Here is a 19626-nt window from a genome sequence, read left to right on the forward strand (position 1 = left end):
AGAAACAACATGCTGAAGCTGAGAGGATTCATCTTCTGCAAACAGTGGGTACTTTTATCGAGAGTTCTAAGTGTTCCCAGGAAGTGTCCCCAGCAGAGCCATCATTCCTTCCTCAGATAAAGGGTAACCGAAGTTCCAAGCACAAATGTTTGCCGTGTCTCCTTATTTAATAACCCAGAAGGTGTAAAGAATAAGACTATTACCAAATATTCTATCAAATAGTTAGCAAAATGCTGCCTTACAGTCAGCTCCTCCTAATGACTCAACTGAACATACCAGAAGGTGGTAGCTACTCAGATTCCAAAGGCCGAATGCATCACTTCAATAAATTATATTACCATGTGTCCTGGGGTTAACTCCGTTAACAGAAGCACTATTCCTTCCAAGTTGCTAATGTTACTTTTTTGTGTGTGAACTTCTCAAGGGCAGCAACCTTGTCTTATTCAATACATACCATCCAATACTAAATAACAGCATTAGTACCCATCGCAGGTGCTCAATATATGTCCACTGAACACAGTGTCAAAGTTCTTTGAGTTTCTGGGTGCATCAACTGAGAAGCAGAATTAAGCAAAAAGTTGCTGAAGTCAGGTAACAATCAGCGTTTTGAGTATTCAGACTCCTATATCATGCCATTCCCTAATTTCAGTACCAAGGAGCTTAGCTTATAACTGCTTTAAGTTATCATCTGCTCACCAGAGCACCCTTTGTTTATCAGCCTCTGGTTGAATAGGAGCTTTTCCAACCCTAAGGACAAGAAGCAAGGGTTTGTGTTAAAATATAGCGACCTCCCAGAGGAAAGGAGGAGAGTTTAAAATACCGGGTTTTCTTACTATGAATACATTGCACGGAAGTTACCCACAGGGCCCAGTTGTGCAAAAGAGACACACTGCTATGTTGTCAGAAGATGAATGTACACAGCTCTCGACCAGAGCTACCCGACGTCACAATGAGAACATTCGCATCGCTGTGTGAGTTCCTGATAGACTCATATTTACAAGTGCAAAGCACAAGGGGTATGTTTCAAACAACATTTTAATTAAATTTCGAACTATCCTCCACAGAATGTCCTTACATTTTCTGCCAACTTGGAAGACACCCACAAATCAGAAAACAAAATGTGTCACCCCTGAGAAATGGATTGTTTTCACGGTGACGACGACTCCTTGCCAATCTACATTGCTTTGGGGTCCGAAAAGCAAAATCACGCATCCATCTTCCCTTTGAGTAAGATGATTGATGGTCACAGCTAACTGGGTTGTGATTAAAAAAGTAGGAAGTAGCTCTGTTGTGTTCCATGGTCTTCAAAATAAACGCAAGGCAATAATAAACCATGCCACGTTGGAGTCAGCGATCCTGTGTTTACATTACTCTTTCCTTATGAGTTTTAGTAGACCCTGGAGTCGATGTAGAATACAAAACAATATGTTAAGGAGTTGTATCACAACTGTCTGCAGGTGAAAGAAACTGGAAAGCAGGCGTGTTTTCTTAAGGAGAATTTTTTTTCTCTTCAGAGGACACAGTGAGAGATTCTTAATTGCCCTCTTCCTCAAGAACTGGAAATTTTATGCCATAGCAACATTTTATAACATTATAACAACTAGTATGCCAGAAAGAGTAAGTTAGCATAACACCAAGCCAACATGTAAGAGAGCTAAGATTTATTATTTTTTATGAGTTTATTATACACACGCTGCACTAACTTAATTTACGCTGTACCTCGTTTAATCCTTCCAAGCATCTGGCGAGGTAGAAATTATTTGCCGTATTTTCACACGATGGAGCTTTCTTTCCCTGAGACGGACTGGATGACTTGCCCAAGGTCACACAGCCGGTCACACAGAAGAGACAGGACTCAGAGCAACCTCCTCTGCCCGGTGAGGCCCTACTCTGCCATCCCTACAACTTGCAGTCAAGCTTGGTGTAGAATAAACGTCTTCTTTCACCCAACTATTTTTGTCTTGTTTTGAGTGAGTTCAGTGAAATCACAGGTCTGAAAAAATCCTATCTTGCTCCACTCTCTACCTTCCTACGAGGGCATCGTTTTATCAGCTTCTGTCCTGCATGGCATCTTCTGAGGCTGACTGCAGCCTTCTATTCCACAAAGCTCATAAAGTGTGCCCTCTTCTCTCTAGACACACACACACACATGCACACACAGCCAAGAAGCCCAGGTGTTTGCACAGTCCCATGAATGAGCAGCTGTTGCTTTAAAAGAAGGTAGCAGAGGAGAGTGAGGGAGGCTGCCTGGCAGGCGGGTGTGTAAACGTATACAGAGAGCCACTTTCTGTAAGAAGGCTGAAACATATTTAAAATGGGACCACCTCGGAGATGAAATCTTTCCCCTCCTGTTACCTCTCAACCTGCTCCAAAACGCCAATATTCAGTTTTTCCAAGTCTCGCCGTCCCTCCCCTACCTCCCTGGAGAATGCCGATTTTCTTCGTGAACCCTTGGCACATTGCAGAGCAGTTCTCCTCGCTCGTTTCACAGTCAGAAATAATTTCAGCAGCCGATTATTTCCCGATGAGCAGACACTCTGCGCATCCTCGTACGTGGGCCACACAGGGGCGAACCCTGGGCATGCTGTCAACCTTTCTTGTCAACAGGTTTTCATCTCTGGGGCAGCTTTTGGTTGCTTGTTTATTTAGTTTTAAGTTACATGGGAAAGAGGGAAGAAAGAAAAGGTTTCCACTGAGGGCGACTTGATTTGGGGAAGAATGCCGGCATCGCGGGAGGGCGCTGTGGGAAGCATGAACCCCGCCTGATGAGCTGAGCTTCTCTCCCTTTGGGGGCCACGTGTAAATCACACACCAGCTCCTGGACTCGCCTGCTTGACTTGGCTTTGAAAGCACAGGCTACTGAAGGCCCTTGCATTATCCCCACTTTCCCGTGGACAGTCTGACACTCCCTAATGTTTGGAGTCAAGTATGTATCTTCCATTTCTACAGCTCTTCATCTAATTGTGAAGACTCTGGCCCTGCTCAAAGCTGTCATTTATCTTACACTAAGTGAATCTTTTAGAGATTTGCAGCTAAATATGTTATTGCCCAAAGGAACATACATCTTAGGGTAATGGCTGCACAGCAGTACTGACTGACTGCATGGGGGTTGGGGGAGAGATATTTTGACATTTTACTGTGCTAAACTGTTAGATAATTTCCCTACCACAGTTCTCCTCATCCCACATTTCCCAAGAATCTCCTAGATTCCTAAGCCCAAGCAATGAAGGCTACTCTGAGAACTTAAGGCACACTAAAGTCTATCTTCTCCCTGGGGGTAATAGAGTGCTACGTGGCACTGATACCACCTTCTGCAGTGTCACAACCAAGAGGCAATTGGCTCGAAAAATAAGTGTCAGAACAAACTGTGTTAAACTGACTTGACTGTTGGGCCAGCAGTTCATGCACTGCCTGGTCTGTGTGGATACTATATTGAATCTACACTTGCTTACTTTATCTTTTCTTATTCCATTTATGTTTTTAACCATTATTTCCTATAGACTTTGTGTTTTTCTTTGAAGGTTGGCCTAGCAGCAGCCTGTTGGCTAGTAAATACATATATTGATAGCTGGGAATGACTGGATCCCCTGGAAACATCTTATTTATCGGAGTTGGATATTGCCTTTCATTGTATTCAGCATAGACTGCAGCTTCATGCAAATCCCAGTCTTGATCAGCTTTTACCGCAGCTACAGTGGCAACAATAGTAATAATCCCTCATGCCGGTTAGCGTTCAGCTAACTACTACAAAAATGATGTCCTTGAAGAACCAGAGTTAGCCTCAGATAATTTATAATAAAAATTCAAACTTTTAATGTTTTGAGTATATACTGCATGTTGTAGTAATAAAAGTACAGGCTTTTCTGCTACAGAGAATGAAGAGCTCTAGAAATGGTTCCAGGTTACATAAAGGTAGGGAGGGTTTCTATTGTTCCAGAGAAAGTCCGCATGCATCAGGTGCCCTATTCAACATTCATTACACACCCTTAATGAACATTGCTCATGTGGTAGGGCCAGAGGACACAGGGATAACTGAGGCATAATCCCTGTCCAAGGAACCAGTAGATTATCTACAGCAATCCAATTTAGGTAAGCCTTCTTCTGGTGCCACCTGGAACCAGAGGGAGAAATCTCTCTCCTTCAGATGCTGCATCCCTTGTTTACGGAACACGTGCGGTTTGTCAGGTGGACGGACAATATTTGTGCTTCCAGCTGAAAACTATGCAACTAGATTCTAGAGAAAACTTCTCTGGGTTATCAGATTCTGACGCTGTGGGGGTTATCTTACAGTTCCGTGAAGCGTAGGTAACTGGTAGCAATGCAAAATAATTCTTGTCTATAATTTTGTCCTGTCTAGTAGAGATTCAGCTGATTTCCCTATCCCCCCACTGAGAAAAAATAGGTATGCCTCCATTTGCACATTTGGTTCAATCTTTGACATGTATCTGGTCCCTCCTTGATTAGCGCATAGCATAAATCTTGAATATGCTCATTTATATATTAGACTTATGATTTTTTTTTTAATTCTCTTGTAACACCAGTGTCTTCCGTCTGAGGGATCCAACCTTTCTCCATTTCATGTATTTGGAGAAAAGGAGGGTTAAAACAGCCTCCTAGTTCACAGAGCTGGCAATGACCCACACTTAATAGAAAAGAGAACTCCACTCTCCCCATCTCCATGATTGGTTTAGTGATGGGCACCTAATCAGAAATGGCCAATCAGAGTTCCCCCTGCACTTTTCTGTTGAGCATTATGAGAATAATATTCTTGATTCCTTTGCATTCTTGGGTTGTAAAACAAATGTTTACATTTTTATTGTGCTCATCATTTTCCCCAGTGGCATGAAGGAAATTGTCCAGTATGAAAGGGAAAAAAGCCAAATTATAAAGAAAAGAAGAGACCAGAGATGAAAAAAGATAACCCTGATACCATTTGTGCCTTGAATCTGCTCATTCCTAAACTTTTTGGTTCAGCGGAAAGAGGTGAGGGAAGCAGGAGCAGTGCCCCTTTTCTTAAACTTGTTACATTAGGTTCTGTCCCTTGGATCTAAGGGATTCTGAAAAACGAGCTTGACTTCTGACTTTTTCTGGTGTTCCCTTCTTCTCCACAGCAGTCTATCTACTCCAGAGAATGTTGGTGAGCAGCTAAGTTGCAGTAACATATCATTTTAAGACCGCAGAGATAAGTGGGATAAAGGAGTAACACACTACTCACTATATTAGGACAGGCTTAAAGCAACAGGCAATCACTTCTGGGGTTTCTCGTCACCACACATCTTTCAAGGCTGCCATAACTTCCTCTGACACTTGGCCCCTGAGATTATAGTTCTTTTTTTATCATCTCAGACAGATGACTGCATCTTCAAGCTCTGCCCACCCCTCTCCCTAACCCAATAATATGGGGTGCCTGTATTAGTCTGGATTCTCCAGAGGAATACAACTGATAGAGACAGACACAAAGATAGAGATAAATAGAGATGTGGATAAGGATTGATTTACTCTAAGGAATGGGTTCACATGATCATGGCGGCTATGTCCATGCTGAGCCCAAGATCTGCAGCCACTAAGCTGGAAAAACAAGAGAACTAATGGGGGAAGTTCTAGGCCAAGTCCACATGCAGGAAAAGACCAATGCCCCAGGCTGAAGACAGGCAGGGAGAAAGAATTCTTTCTTACTCAAGTCTTTTATTCTATTCATACCCTCAGCAGATTGGGTAAGGCCCACCCATACTGATAAGGGCAATCTGCTTTACTCAGTCTGCTGATTCAGATGTTAATTCCATCCAGAAACACTCTCATGGACGCACCCAGAAATAATTTTTAATCAGCATATGGGCACCCTGTAGCCCAGTCAAGTTGACACATAAAATTAACCATCACTGCACCCCTTTCACATGCTCTTATAGCATACTGCAGAACAGAATCAGGACCAAGAAAGATGAGCCCACTATGGTGCCTTTTCAAATCAATAAACATTTAAAATATTTATATAGAGGAGAAGCCAATTACTATTTGGGGTAAAAGTAGAGAGGGCGAACCCCTCGAGGTAGCCAGCAATCAGCCTCTCTTTTGTTGCCTGTGAGCGGCTCCCCTATAGCATCAGATTTGCATCCCCAGTTTGCTGAAAGGAAAGCCCCAAAGATAACTCGCCTCAGCCTCTTCTGAACGCAATTTAGTGATCCATTACTATTCAAGCACAGCCCCCGTGTGCTCACTTACCCACTCCAAGATGCTTATCAAAATAGTCCTTCAATCACGATCATACTTCCCCAAGAAACACAACTTGCTCCCTTCTGTACACATTTGGTGATATTTTAACACCGGGCACAGCTATCCACCTCTCCAGCCTAGCTCTGGCTCTCTGGATTTTCCCTACAGATATTCTTTTTTCACTGTATTTTAATTGCCTACCTACTTCTCCATTTCCTGATAGACTGTAAACTTCTTGAGAACTGTATCTTTTATTCCACCACTAGGACATGCCCAGTATCAGGTGTTCGGTAAGAATTTGTTGAACAGGTATGAATATGTTACCTCTAAATTGTAAGTTCCCCAAAGGCAAGGATCTGCCTCACCTCTTTCACTATATATTCATCAGAGCAGTGTGTGACATGCAGGAAAAAAGTAATATATATATATACACACACACATACGTGTGTGTGTGTATAATGTATTTATTATCATTATTATTCCTTTTGGCTTTCCCACAGAAAGTCTCTGACAGACCCCCCTTCTAACTTGGGCACTCACCTCATTACCTGAGTTCTGTGAACTGAATCGCTCACTCCCATCAGCACAGCCATTTGTTCACTCATCATTCAACACACACGGCTTACTGATTTTCAGATAGAGGATATAATAAATATGTACTCCTTATAAACTGTGCTCATAGGGCTACAGCTTCCAAAGTCATTCCTTTTCTGCTTCCCTTGTTCATCAGTTTGACCATATCCTCAACTGAATTGTGGCCTCATACTGATTTCCTTTTACACTTTGAGTTAAACAGAGATTTCCGAGTTTTCTTTCAAAGGCCCCTCCCAGCTGGACCCACCCTCTTGACTGTTTTCCTCTACTCTAACCCAGCCTTCACCTCCCAAACCAACTATATTTGCTGTCATGTGGTTCCTTCCACTCCTTCTTCCTCTCCTGGCTGTGGGCCTTTGCTCCATTTTTTCCATATCTATGAAAAAACAACCAAACCACAAGTTTCTCCTTTTTAAATCACAGCCCAAGGACCAATGGCTCCGAGAAGATTTGTCCCACCCATCTTCCAATGCATCAGACCATCACTGACCCCAGCTTCTACCACAACATAACCTTGAAAGGACTGGATTTATAAGTATGGTGTGGCCGTAGTCCAACTTCTGGCTTACGTCAATACTAATGGCCTAATCTCACTATTAATCAACGTTACATTTGGAAAGAACCAAAGAAACGTCCGAGAGTCATGAAGTCACCATTGTAAAATTTAGCATATTCGGGTGAAAACAATTATTTCATTTGAGTTTAATGAATTTTTTCCCTGCCTCATTCCACAAGGGATGTGAGATCACAATAACACATGGCATACAAGGACAATTAAAAATAAATATCAAGATTGGGGAAAATGTGGATAGAATAAAGCAACAAGATTATAGAGAAAACTGGAATGTAAAGAATTGGGCCATAGAGTCCTCCATGGTTATTAAAGTTGAGCTGCCCATTTAGCTCTGATACTGGCACTAAGATTATTAATCATTAAACCCTATTTTTTTACTTGATATTTAGAATTAATTCACCCTCTTTGAATGATGTGAAAATTATCAGGTTACTAGTACATTTTGGAGCGATACTGCAGTAGAACTTAGTGTTTCCAAAAGTGTCTTGCATGAAACAGTCCCAAAAGACATGGCATAAAAAGGGTCTGTGTTCAGTTTGGGGTGCTTTGCATAATCCTACAGAAAATAACCCTGTTTTATTAAAACTCAGTACTTCCCAAACAAATTTGACTCTCACCTCCCAACTTCTTTCCCCCCACATAACACCCCACAGAAGTAGTTTCCAAGTAGCTTATTGGAAAAAGCTGGTGTAGGACAATAACAAAGAAATTAGAACCGAACACCTTAAGATACTTTGATTGATTGTACTTGTAACATCTTAGTTCTTAAGCTAGGGGGGTGGGTGTATGGATATTCATCCTATAATTGTATATCCTTTTTGGTGTACTTGATAGATTTCCTAATTACAAAACAAAAAATTAAAAAACACCCCCTTCCTGGAACTCTAGGTCCTAGCAGCTTCCCCAAAGCCATGAGCAGAGGGAAAGGGGTGCTTACTTTAGTGGTGGAATGGCCTCTACTGCATGTCTCAATTACCGGAAACAACCATAACAACGCCAGCACATGCTGAGCACTTATTACGTGCCAGTCATTCTTTTCAGGTCTCTACTTGCATTAATTCACTTAATCCCTATTGCGCCATCGCTATTATTATCGTGCTTTGCACATGTGGAAACGGAAGCACAGAGAGGCTAAGTAACTTGCTGTAGGGAAGGGGCAGACTGCACCCCAGAAGTCTGACTCCTGAATCTACGTGCTTTACCCATGTCTGTGCTCCATGAACGCTGCCATAGGTAGGGCGGGCAGGGACGACCTCCAGATACGAAGACATTTGAGCAGAGCCCAAAGGAATCAAGAGAGTCATGTGGGCGTCTGGAGGAAAGGTGTTCCCGCAAGACGGAATGTTGTGAGGAAGGTGCACTTGGCCAGTTTGAAGAACTCTGTAACATCAGTAATCCTGCATAAACAAAGCCCTGAGGATCAACCCAGACTCCACTTTATGTCTTTATGTTCATTTATCCATTATTTTTAGTTCCCTCAGCATGCCTCCTATTTCTCTGACTTCTAGAATTCTCTAGAACGACTCCTTTTCTCCAATCCCCCCCCACCCGACTGTGTTCCTACCTTTATCAGGCTAACTTCTTTGGATCCTGCCTTATGTTGCATCTTCCACATCTTCTCTGGCCTCCCCGTAATTGGCCTGTTTCCTGGGTATCCCACCCTCTGTGTTTTTCTTTGCAATAGTTAACACTTACTAGGTAATCCCCATGAGCCAGGATTATGCTAAGTACTTGGCTGACATCATACCATGTAAATCCCTTAAAACCCAAATGAAGAGGTTCTGTTCGTGCCTCCATTTTATGGTAAGGAACGTGAGGCTTAGAAAGACCAAGCAACTCACCCAGTATCACGCAGCAAGAACTCGGGTTCAGAGGGGACCCATGCTACGCATTCCGCTGTGTTGTCTGTCTCACTCTTACCACACCGTTCTGTAGTTGCAACTTGACCCACCCACCAAGCTCCTGAGGCAAGGTCTAGGTCACGTGGAATAGTGTAGGGAATGGCTTCTGCTACATGAATGTGTGTTGACAAGTGAGTGGAACATAGCAGCTCTCTTCATAAGCACTGTACCCCTGGCTTCAGGGGAACCCAGTCTTGGTCAGGACACTGGGAGCCGAGTTTGGATTCTGATGTTTAGCAGAGGCACCCTCTCCGCCCTCTCTCCAGCCAGAGCACACACCATGGGTATTTCAGGTTCTGCATTTCTGCCCACTTCATCGCCCCTGCTTGGATACCTTGGCCACCCTCCCTCGCATCTCAGGGTCCAGCAGAGATGCCGGTTTTTGTAGCCAACAAGCCAACAAACCAGAACTTTGCCAACATACCCCCTTCTGGAACATTCCATAGATTAGTTCCTTACTCTATTTCTGGCTCTGAACTGTTCTCTGCATCCCAGTGGTTTTTGTACTGAATTGTCCCATTTGTATTTTCACTTCTGGAACATCACATCACAAAAGACTCTTCAATTCTATTTCCCTAAACGACATTGCAGACAACAATAAATGCTTTAAGAGACCTAAAATGGCATTTAGGAGGCTTGTTTACTAAAATGATTTTTAAATTTTAACCAAGAAATGCTTAAATCAAGAGTTATTAAAGCTTTACCTTAAAGTCACTGATGTACAAGAAGTGGTTTTAAATATTTTGGAGTAGGAATAAACTTCATGTGATATTACAATTATTCTTATATTTATTAAATTAAAACTTTATAAACAGGTCTTACTCTAGATCAAGTTCATATCCTTGTTTCTATTCTGAACCCTCTGTACAGGACTGACATCTAAGGAAGAACAGGCTCTGACATCCATAGTGACCATGATTTCTTCAAAAGCACAACTCCTAAATAAAAGTTACTGGACATAGATGTCAACCATTCAACACACACACACACACACACACACACACACACACACACACACAGTTTTAAGGACATCACACCACTGATTTGATGGGGACACTTGAGTAATGAGGCTGTGATAATGATAGACCTATTTCATTACCAAAAATTCCCTTCATTTGTAATAATGTTGGCTCTATTTGAGCATTTCTTTATGAACCAGGCATCGCAAATGCCTTATATGCATAATTTCATTTAATCCTTACCAAAACCTCTCTGAGTTAGTAGGGTTTTCATCCCATTTTGCAGATGAGGACCGTTAGATTCATTCATCCAAGGAACATATAACTAAAAAGGTCATAGTAAGAATTGAAAACAGGTCATCTGAGTTCCAAATCCTCTATTTATCATAAAATACAGATTCAGTCATAAGTTGAGACAACATTTGGGAATTTAAGAAGTAGGAAAGTTTGCTACATAGGCTTTACAATTGATAAACAGGAAAAAGAAAAGGGGAAAAAAACTCAGATGCATAAGGTGAGATTTTGGAATATTTACATTGATTAGATGTGTATGGTCTATATTTTTCTTCAGGAAAAATTAACATTTCTCTTTAATTACAAAATGGTTTAAAATTACGGTATAAAGTTCTTATTTTGTGTCATATTTATTTAAAAGGTACTACTTAGCAAGCACCACAGTTTTTTATATTAAAATATATTTTTTTGGAGGATCACGGAAAGATGGCGGCATGAGTAGTTCATAGGAAATCTCCTCCCCAAAACATATATATTTATGAAAATACAATAAATACAACTATTCCTAAAAGAGACACCAGTGGATGCAGTACAACAGCCAGGATACATCTACATCTGCGAGAACTCAGCATCACATGAAGGGGGTAAGATACAAGCCCCAGCCAGGCAGAAACCAAACGCTCCTCCACCCCAAAACCCGGCAAGAAGAAAGGAGTCAGAATGGGGAGGGAGTGAAAGGCCAGGACTGCTAAACAACCAGCTCTAGAAATCCGCACCCGGAACGCAGACACAAGGTGCACGGGGTGCTGGATATTAGGGAAACGGAAAAGCAAAACCTGTGGGCAGGTCCCCACAACCGGCACCTCTGAGACAAAAGAAAAGTGAGTGCTTTCTGCAAGTCTTAAAGAGACAGGGACCCCATAGCTGGACAAAGATGTCCCAGCAGCTGGGAATACCGGGGAAACTTAGGCGCCCTAAATGGAGGCAGTGCAGCCCTGAAGCCCCTCACAGGACTAGGCAACCTGCCAGTTGTTCCTCCAACTGGCACAGACCCCAACACACAGGCCCAGTAGCAGGAGAATGGGAGCGCACGCCGGGGGCAGAAGCACCGGAAGGAACCGAGAGCAGATGTGTGCGCCTCAGGAGAGGCTTGTGCTACCCCGCAGCGGTGCGACCGAACAGCCAGGGGGGCGTGGCTCGTGCACACCGGTGGCAGTGAAGCCAGAGCCCGGTAGAAGCCTGTGCAGAAAAGCCCCGTGCGCACCGGCAGCGGAGCCAGAGGGAGCAGGTGCGCTCCCAGGAGCTGACCGGAATCCCAGCCCAACACACAGCTGCCCGGGCCTGACCCAAAGGCCGCTGCTGCCACACAGCTGCCCGGCAGGGTCACCGCTAGCATGGAGGAGCACACCTGGCATGCCTGCCACTCCCCGCAGGGCTCCGCACTGCTCTGATGGACACCCCGCCCACAGCAGCTTAGGGGACTAACCCAGTGGCTGCTCCAGGAGTGCAGGTAGCCGTCACAGGCAGGCGAGAATGGCAAGGCACCCAGCAAGCAGGAAAGGACTTTCTTCTGCCCTGACACACCCGCAACCTGCCTACAGCCACTGCTATCACCATGAAAAGGCAAAAAAATCTGGTCCAGTCCAAGATAGTTACACCTGAGAAAGGATCTGCAGAGGAAGACCTAACCAGTCTCCCTGAAAAAGAATTCAAAATAAAAATCATAAACATGCTGACAGAGTTGCAGAGAAATATGCAAGAGCTAAGGGATGAAGTCCGGAGGGAGATTATAGATGTCCGCAGAGAGATTACAGAAGTGAAACAAACTCTGGAAGGATTTATAAGCAGAATGGATAAGATGCAAGAGGCCATTGATGGAATAGAAACCAGAGAACAGGAACGCATAGAAGCTGATGCAGAGAGAGATAAAAGGATCTCCAGGAATGAAACAATATTAAGAGAACTGTGTGGCCAATCCAAAAGGAACAATATCCGCATTATAGGAGTACCAGAGGAAGAAGAGAAAGAAAAAGGGACAGAAAGTGTCTTTGAAGAAATAATTGCTGAGAACTTCCCCAAACTGGGGGAGGAAATAGTTGCTCAGACTACGGAGGCACACAGAACTCCCGAGAGACGGGACCCAAAGAGGACAACACCAAGACACATAATAATTAAAATGGCAAAGATCAAGGAGAGGGACAGAGTATTAAAGGTAGCTAGAGAGAGTAAAAAGGTCACCTACAAAGGAAAACCCATCAGGCTATCATCAGACTTCTCAACAGAAACCTTACAGGCCAGAAGAGAATGGCATGATATATTTAATGCAATAAAACAGAAGGGCCTTGAACAAAGGATACTGTATCCAGCATGATTATCATTTAAATATGAAGGAGGGATTAAACAATTCTCAGACAAGCAAAAGTTGAGGGAATTTGCCTCCCACAAACCACCTCTACAGGGTATCTTAGAGGGACTGCTCTAGATGGGAGCACCCCTAAAAAGAGCACAGAACAAAACACACAACATATGAAGAATGGAGGAGGAGGAAAAAGAAGGGAAAGAAATAATCATCAGACTGTGTTTATAACAGCTCAATAAGCGAGTGAGGTCAGACAGTAAGGTAGTAAACAAGCTAACTTGAACCTTTGGTAACCACAAATCTAAAGCCTGTAATGGCAATAAGTACATATCTTTCAATAATCACCCTAAATGTAAATGGACTGAATGCACCAATCAAAAGACATAGAGTAATAGAATGGATAAAAAAGCAAGACCCATCTATATGATGCTTACAAGAGACTCACCTCAAACCCAAAGACATGCACAGATTAAAAGTCAAGGGTTGGAGAAAGATATTTCATGCAAACAACACAGAGAAAAAAGCAGGTGTTGCAATACTAGTATCAGACAAAATAGATTTCAAAATAAAGAAAGTAACAAGAAATAAAGAAGGACATTACATAATGATAAAGGGCTCAGTCCAACAAGAGGATATAACCATTATAAACATATATGCACCCAATACAGGAGCACCAATATATGTGAAACAAATACTAACAGAATTAAAGGAGGAAATAGAATGCAATGCATTCATTTTGGGAGACTTTAACACACCACTCACCCCAAAGGACAGATCCACCAGACAGAAAATAAGTTAGGACACAGAGGCACTGAACAACACGCTAGAACAGAAGGACCTAATAGACATCTATAGAACTCTACATCCAAAAGCAACAGGATACACATTCTTCTCAAGTGCACATGGAACATTCTCCAGAATAGACCACATACTAGCCCACAAAAAGAACCTCAGTAAATTCCAAAAGATTGAAATCCTACCAGCCAACTTTTCAGACCACAAAGGTATAAAACTATAAATAAATTGTACAAAGAAAGCAAAAAGGCTCACAAATACATGGAGGCTTAACAACATGCTCCTAAGTAATCAATGGATCAATGACCAAATTAAAATGGAGATCCAGCAATATATGGAAACAAACGACAACAATAATACAAAGCCCCAACTTCTGTGGGATGCAGCACAAGCAGTCTTAAGAGGAAGTATATAGCAATCCGGGCATATTTAAAGAAGGAAGAACAATCCCAAATGAATAGTCTAATGTCACAATTATCGAAATTGGAAAAAGAAGAACAAATGAGGCCTAAGGTCAGCAGACAGAGGGACATAATAAAGAAAAGAGAAGAAATAAATAAAATTGAGAAGAATAAAACACTAGAAAAAATCAATGAAACCAAGAGCTGGTTCTTCGAGAAAATAAACAAAATAGATGAGCCTCTAGCCAGACTTATTAAGAGAAAAAGAGAGTCAACACACATCAACAGAATCAGAAATGAGAAAGGAAAAATCACGACGGACCCCACAGAAATACAAAGAATTATTAGAGAATACTACAAAAACCTATATGCCAACAAGCTGGAAAACCTAGGAGAAATGGAAAACTTCCTAGAAAAATACAACCTTCCAAGACTGACCCAGAAAGAAACAGCAAATCTAAACAGACCAATTACCAGCAAAGAAATTGAATCGGTAATCAAAAAACTACACAAGAAAAAAAACCCCAGACCAGATGGATTTACCTCAGAATTTTATCAGACATACAGAGAAGACATAACACCCATTCTCCTTTAAGTTTTCCAAAAAATAGAAGAGGAGGGAATACTCCCAAACTCATTCTATGAAGCCAACATCACCCTAATACCAAACCCAGGCAAAGACCCCACTAAAAAAAAAAAAGAAAACTACAGACCAATATATCCCTGATGAACGTAAATGCAAAAATACTCAACAAAATATTAGCAAAATGAATTCAAAAATACACCAAAAGGATCATACACCATGACCAAGTGGGATTCATCTCAGGGATGCAAGGATGGTACAACATTCGAAAATCCATCAACATCATCCACCACATCAACAAAAAGAAAGACAAAAACCACATGATCATCTCCATAGATGCTGAAAAAGCATTCGACAAAATTCAACATCCATTCATGATAAGAACTCTCAACAAAATGGGCATAGAGGGCAAGTACCTCAACATAATAAAGGCCATATATGATCAACCCACAGCTAACATCATACTGAACAGCGAGAGGCTGAAACCTTTTCCTCTGAGATTGGGAACAGGACAGGGATGCCCACTCTCCCCACTGTTATTCAATGTGGTACTGGAGGTCCTAGCTATGGCAATTAGACAAAACAAAGAAATACAAGGAATCCAGACTGGTAAAGAAGAAGTCAAACTGTCACTATTTGCAGATGACATGATATTGTACATAAAAAATCCTAAAGACTCCACTGCAAAACTACTAGAATATCAGAATTCAGTAAAGTTGCAGGATACAAACTTAACACACAGAAATCTGTGGCTTTCCTATACACTAACAATGAACTAATAGAAAGAGAAATCAGGAAAACAATTCCATTCACAATAGCATCCAAAAGAATAAAATACCTAGGAATAAACCTAGCCAAGGAAGTGAAAGACCTATACCCTGAAAACTACAAGACACTCTTAAGAGAAATTAAAGAGGACACTAACAAATGGAAACTCATCTCATGCTCCTGGCTAAGAAGAATTAGTATCATCAAAATGGCCATCCTGCCCAAAGCTATATACAGATTTGATGCAATCCCTATCAAACTACCAACAGCATCCTTCAATGAACTGGAACAAATAGTCCTAAAATTCATATGGAACCACTAAAGACCCCAAAGAGCCAAAGCAATCCTGAGAAGGAAGAATAAAGTGGGGGGGATCTCGCTCCCCAACTTCAAGCTCTACTATAAAGCCACAGTAATCAAGACAATTTGGTATTGGCACAAGAACAGAGCCACAGACCAGTGGAACAGAATAGAGACTCCAAACATTAACCCAAACATATATGGCCAATTAATATATGATAAAGGAGCCATGGACATACAATGGGGAAATAACAGTCTCTTCAACAGATGGTGTTGGCAAAACAGGACAGCTACATATAGGAGAATGAAACTGGATCACTGTCTAACCCCATACACAAAAGTAAACTCCAAATGGATCAAAGACCTGAATGTAAGTCATGAAACTATAAAACTCTTAGAAAAAAACATAGGCAAAAATCTCATGGACAGAAACATGAGTGACTTCTTCATGAACATATCTCCCCGGGCAAGGGAAATAAAGGCAAAAATGAACAAGTGGGACTATATCAAGCTAAAAAAGCTTCTGTACAGCAAAGGACACCATCAATAGAACAAAAAGGTATCCTACAGTATTGGAGAACATATTCATAAATGACAGATACGATAAAGGATTGACATCCAAGATATATAAACAGCTCACACGCCTCAACAAACAAAAAGCAAATAATCCAATTAAAAAATGGGCAGAGGAGCTGACTAGACAGTTCTCTAAAGAAGAAATTCAGATGGCCAACAGGCACATGACAAGATGCTCCACATAGCTAATCATCAGAGAAATGCAAATTAAAACCACAGTGAGATATCACCTCACACCAGTAAGGATGGCTACCATCCAAAAGACAAACAACAACAAATGTTGGCAAGGTTGTGGAGAAAGGGGAACCCTTACACTGCTGGTGGGAATGCAAACTAGTTCAACCATTGTGGAAAGCAGCATGGAGGTTCCTCAGAATGCTCAAAATAGAAATACCATTTGACCCCAGGAATTCCACTTCTAGGAATTTACCCTAAGAATGCAGCACTCCAGTTTGAAAAAGATAGATGCACCCCTATGTTTATCGCTGCACTGTTTACAATAGCCAAGATATGGAAGCAACCTAAATGTCCATCAGTAGATGAATGGATAAAGATGTGGTACTTTTACACCATGGAATATTACGCAGCCATAAGAAAAAAACAGATCCTACCATTCGCAACAACATGGATGGAGCTAGAGGGTATTATGCTCAGTGAAATAAGCCAAGCGGAGAAGGACAAGTACCAAATGAGTTCACTCATATGTGGAGTATAAGAACAAAGAAAAACTGAAGGAACAAAACAGCAGCAGAATCACAGAACCCAAGAATGGACTAATAGTTACCAAAGGGAAAGGGACTGGGGATGATGGGTGGGAACGGAGGGATAAGGGCAGGGAAAAAAGAAAGAGGGCATTACAATTAGCATGTATAGTGCGTGGGGGGCACGGGGAGGGCTGCGCAACACAGAGAAGACAAGTAGTGATTTTACAGCATCTTACTACACAGATAGACTGTGAAGGGGTATGTGGGGGGGACTTGGTGAAGGGGGGAACCTAGTGAACATAATGTTCTTTCTGTAATTGTAGATTAATGATACCAAAATAAAAATAAAAAATAATAATAAAATAAATTAAAAAAATATATATATATATGTTTGAATCTCAAAGTACTAAACTGAGGATTATCTGATCATCTACTTTAGGAAGTTTCTTATTACAAACTAATAAATTGACAAAGAAAATATCGAATTTGCCAACTTAAAAAAGTTAGCTGTATCTATGTCTTAAGATCATCATTCTTCTAAAACCTCTAGTGTTTTTTCATCATTATTAAATATTGAAATTTTTAAAAACCCAAGCCATCAGAATTTATTATTGTGAATTATGCCATGTTTCCAGAGTTTCAAAAGTATTTTTTCCAATTTCAACCACATAAAAGAGAGTTGGAAGAGATTTGAAAAGGTCACTTGCAATCAAGATTAATATCAAAAGAGAGATATTTCAAGGTCATTACTAGAATAATGTAAACCATATTCCTAGATCATGCTGTGATTATTTGATATGAAACAAAATGTTACTGGCATAAACTTAAATTCTGTTGACAACCTGCGAGTTACCACTAGGTGGCAGCACAGGAGACAGTCAGCCCTTGAACTGAACTTCAATTAGCATGAATGAAGGGGGAAACCGAGGCCAGAGAAAGGTACAAGAGGGGATTAAACAAGCCTCTCCTTCTGTTATAAGTTTCAAATTGCGTGGCTTTGCTGGCTATCCCTGCTATGGGTTAGAGAAGACAAGAACAATTTTCTTTTAATGAAGGAAAAACAGACACCCATAAGCTTACTCCCTTTAGATTTTTCCTTCATACGCATGTTTTTGCATAGTTGTAGTGAACATACAGTTTTATATGTATCTAACCCATTTTTCACACTGTGGTCAGATCAATGTTTTCCAAATGTAAATGATATAGTTCTATATGCCTGCTTTCAATTTTTCAATGACTTGTCCTTACTTCTTCCAAACGGCCCTGGATGGTCCGTCCTTCTGGCCTTTCTCTCTTCAAAGTGATCTCACAGGCTACAGAGCCAGCACCGTGAAAAGCACTCAATTTATATTTAGTGAGACTTTAAACTTTTTAAATTACAGTTTTAAAAAACCCACCTGGCATAAAATGTACTATCTTGACCAATTTTGAGTGTGAATGTGTTACATACATTCACATTGTTGTGCAACAGGTCTTACAAATCTGAACCTCTATACCCATTAAAAACTTCCCACTTCCCCCAACCTTGGCAACCACCATTTCACGTTTTGTTTCTATGAATCTAACTACTTTATATACCTCACATCAGTAGAATAATATGGTGTTTGCCTGACTCCAAAACCAGGGGTGATCATTTGATTATCTGTGTTTGAGATTATACTACAGTCATCTGTCCTTCACAGCATCTTCAAGCAATTACAGTGCTTGTTAATTTGATAGGAGAAGAAAATATGCTTATTATTTAAATACACATCTGTGATTACATGCATGGAGGAATATTTTCCCACATTTTGTTCACTATTTCCTTCCCCCAAAGCACATGGACATTTCCTTTCTCTGCACCACCACAGCAAACAGCCTTTTCAAAACAAACATTATTATACAATTTTTCTCCTGCCTTGAATTGTATGATCTCTTTTGTGAGTTCCCTTTTTGTATATTCAGCCATTGTTTTATTTTTATATCTTATCAAACTATTAATCTCTTCTAGAATAAAGCTAGTCATCTTTATCAGTCATATTTTTCTAATATGTTCTTTGCCAATCCATTTTCCTTTTTCCTAGTGTTTTTTTCCTATTTACATCACATAATTCTTAATTTTTACATATTTCTTTTTAATGTGGTCATTTTTATCTTGACTATTTAATGTGGTTTCTTCTATTGTTTCTGAGCATCAAAATTTATTTTACCTCCATATGTAAATACCTGATATTTATTTCTATCTTTTGTTTTTCTCTGATACAGTTGTAATATTTAAATATTTAATCCAAGAGTTCTTTTGAAGCACAGTATAGATGTAAATTTACTACTTTTTCAGTTGTGAAATAGTCCCAATACCATTTATTGAATAATTTTTCCTTTCCTCACTGTTCTGTAATGCCTCAATTATATAAAGTCATTTGCATGACTTAATTAACTTTTAATAACATAAATAAGTTTACTGAGGCATAACTCATGCTAAAGCGCACACGTACAGTTTTTGTGGATCCACAGTCGTGCAACCATCACCCGAGTCTCATGCCAGAACATTTTCATTATTCCCCAGAGAGACCACCTACCTGTCAGCCGCCGCTTTCCATCTCCTCTTCCTCTAGCATCTGGTCTATGAATTTACCTATTCTGGGCATTTCTTGTAAATGGAATCACGCAGTTCGTGGCCTTTTAGGAC

The sequence above is a fragment of the Manis javanica genome, chromosome 15, assembly GCF_040802235.1.
Source record: "Manis javanica isolate MJ-LG chromosome 15, MJ_LKY, whole genome shotgun sequence".
NCBI lineage: Eukaryota > Metazoa > Chordata > Mammalia > Pholidota > Manidae > Manis > Manis javanica.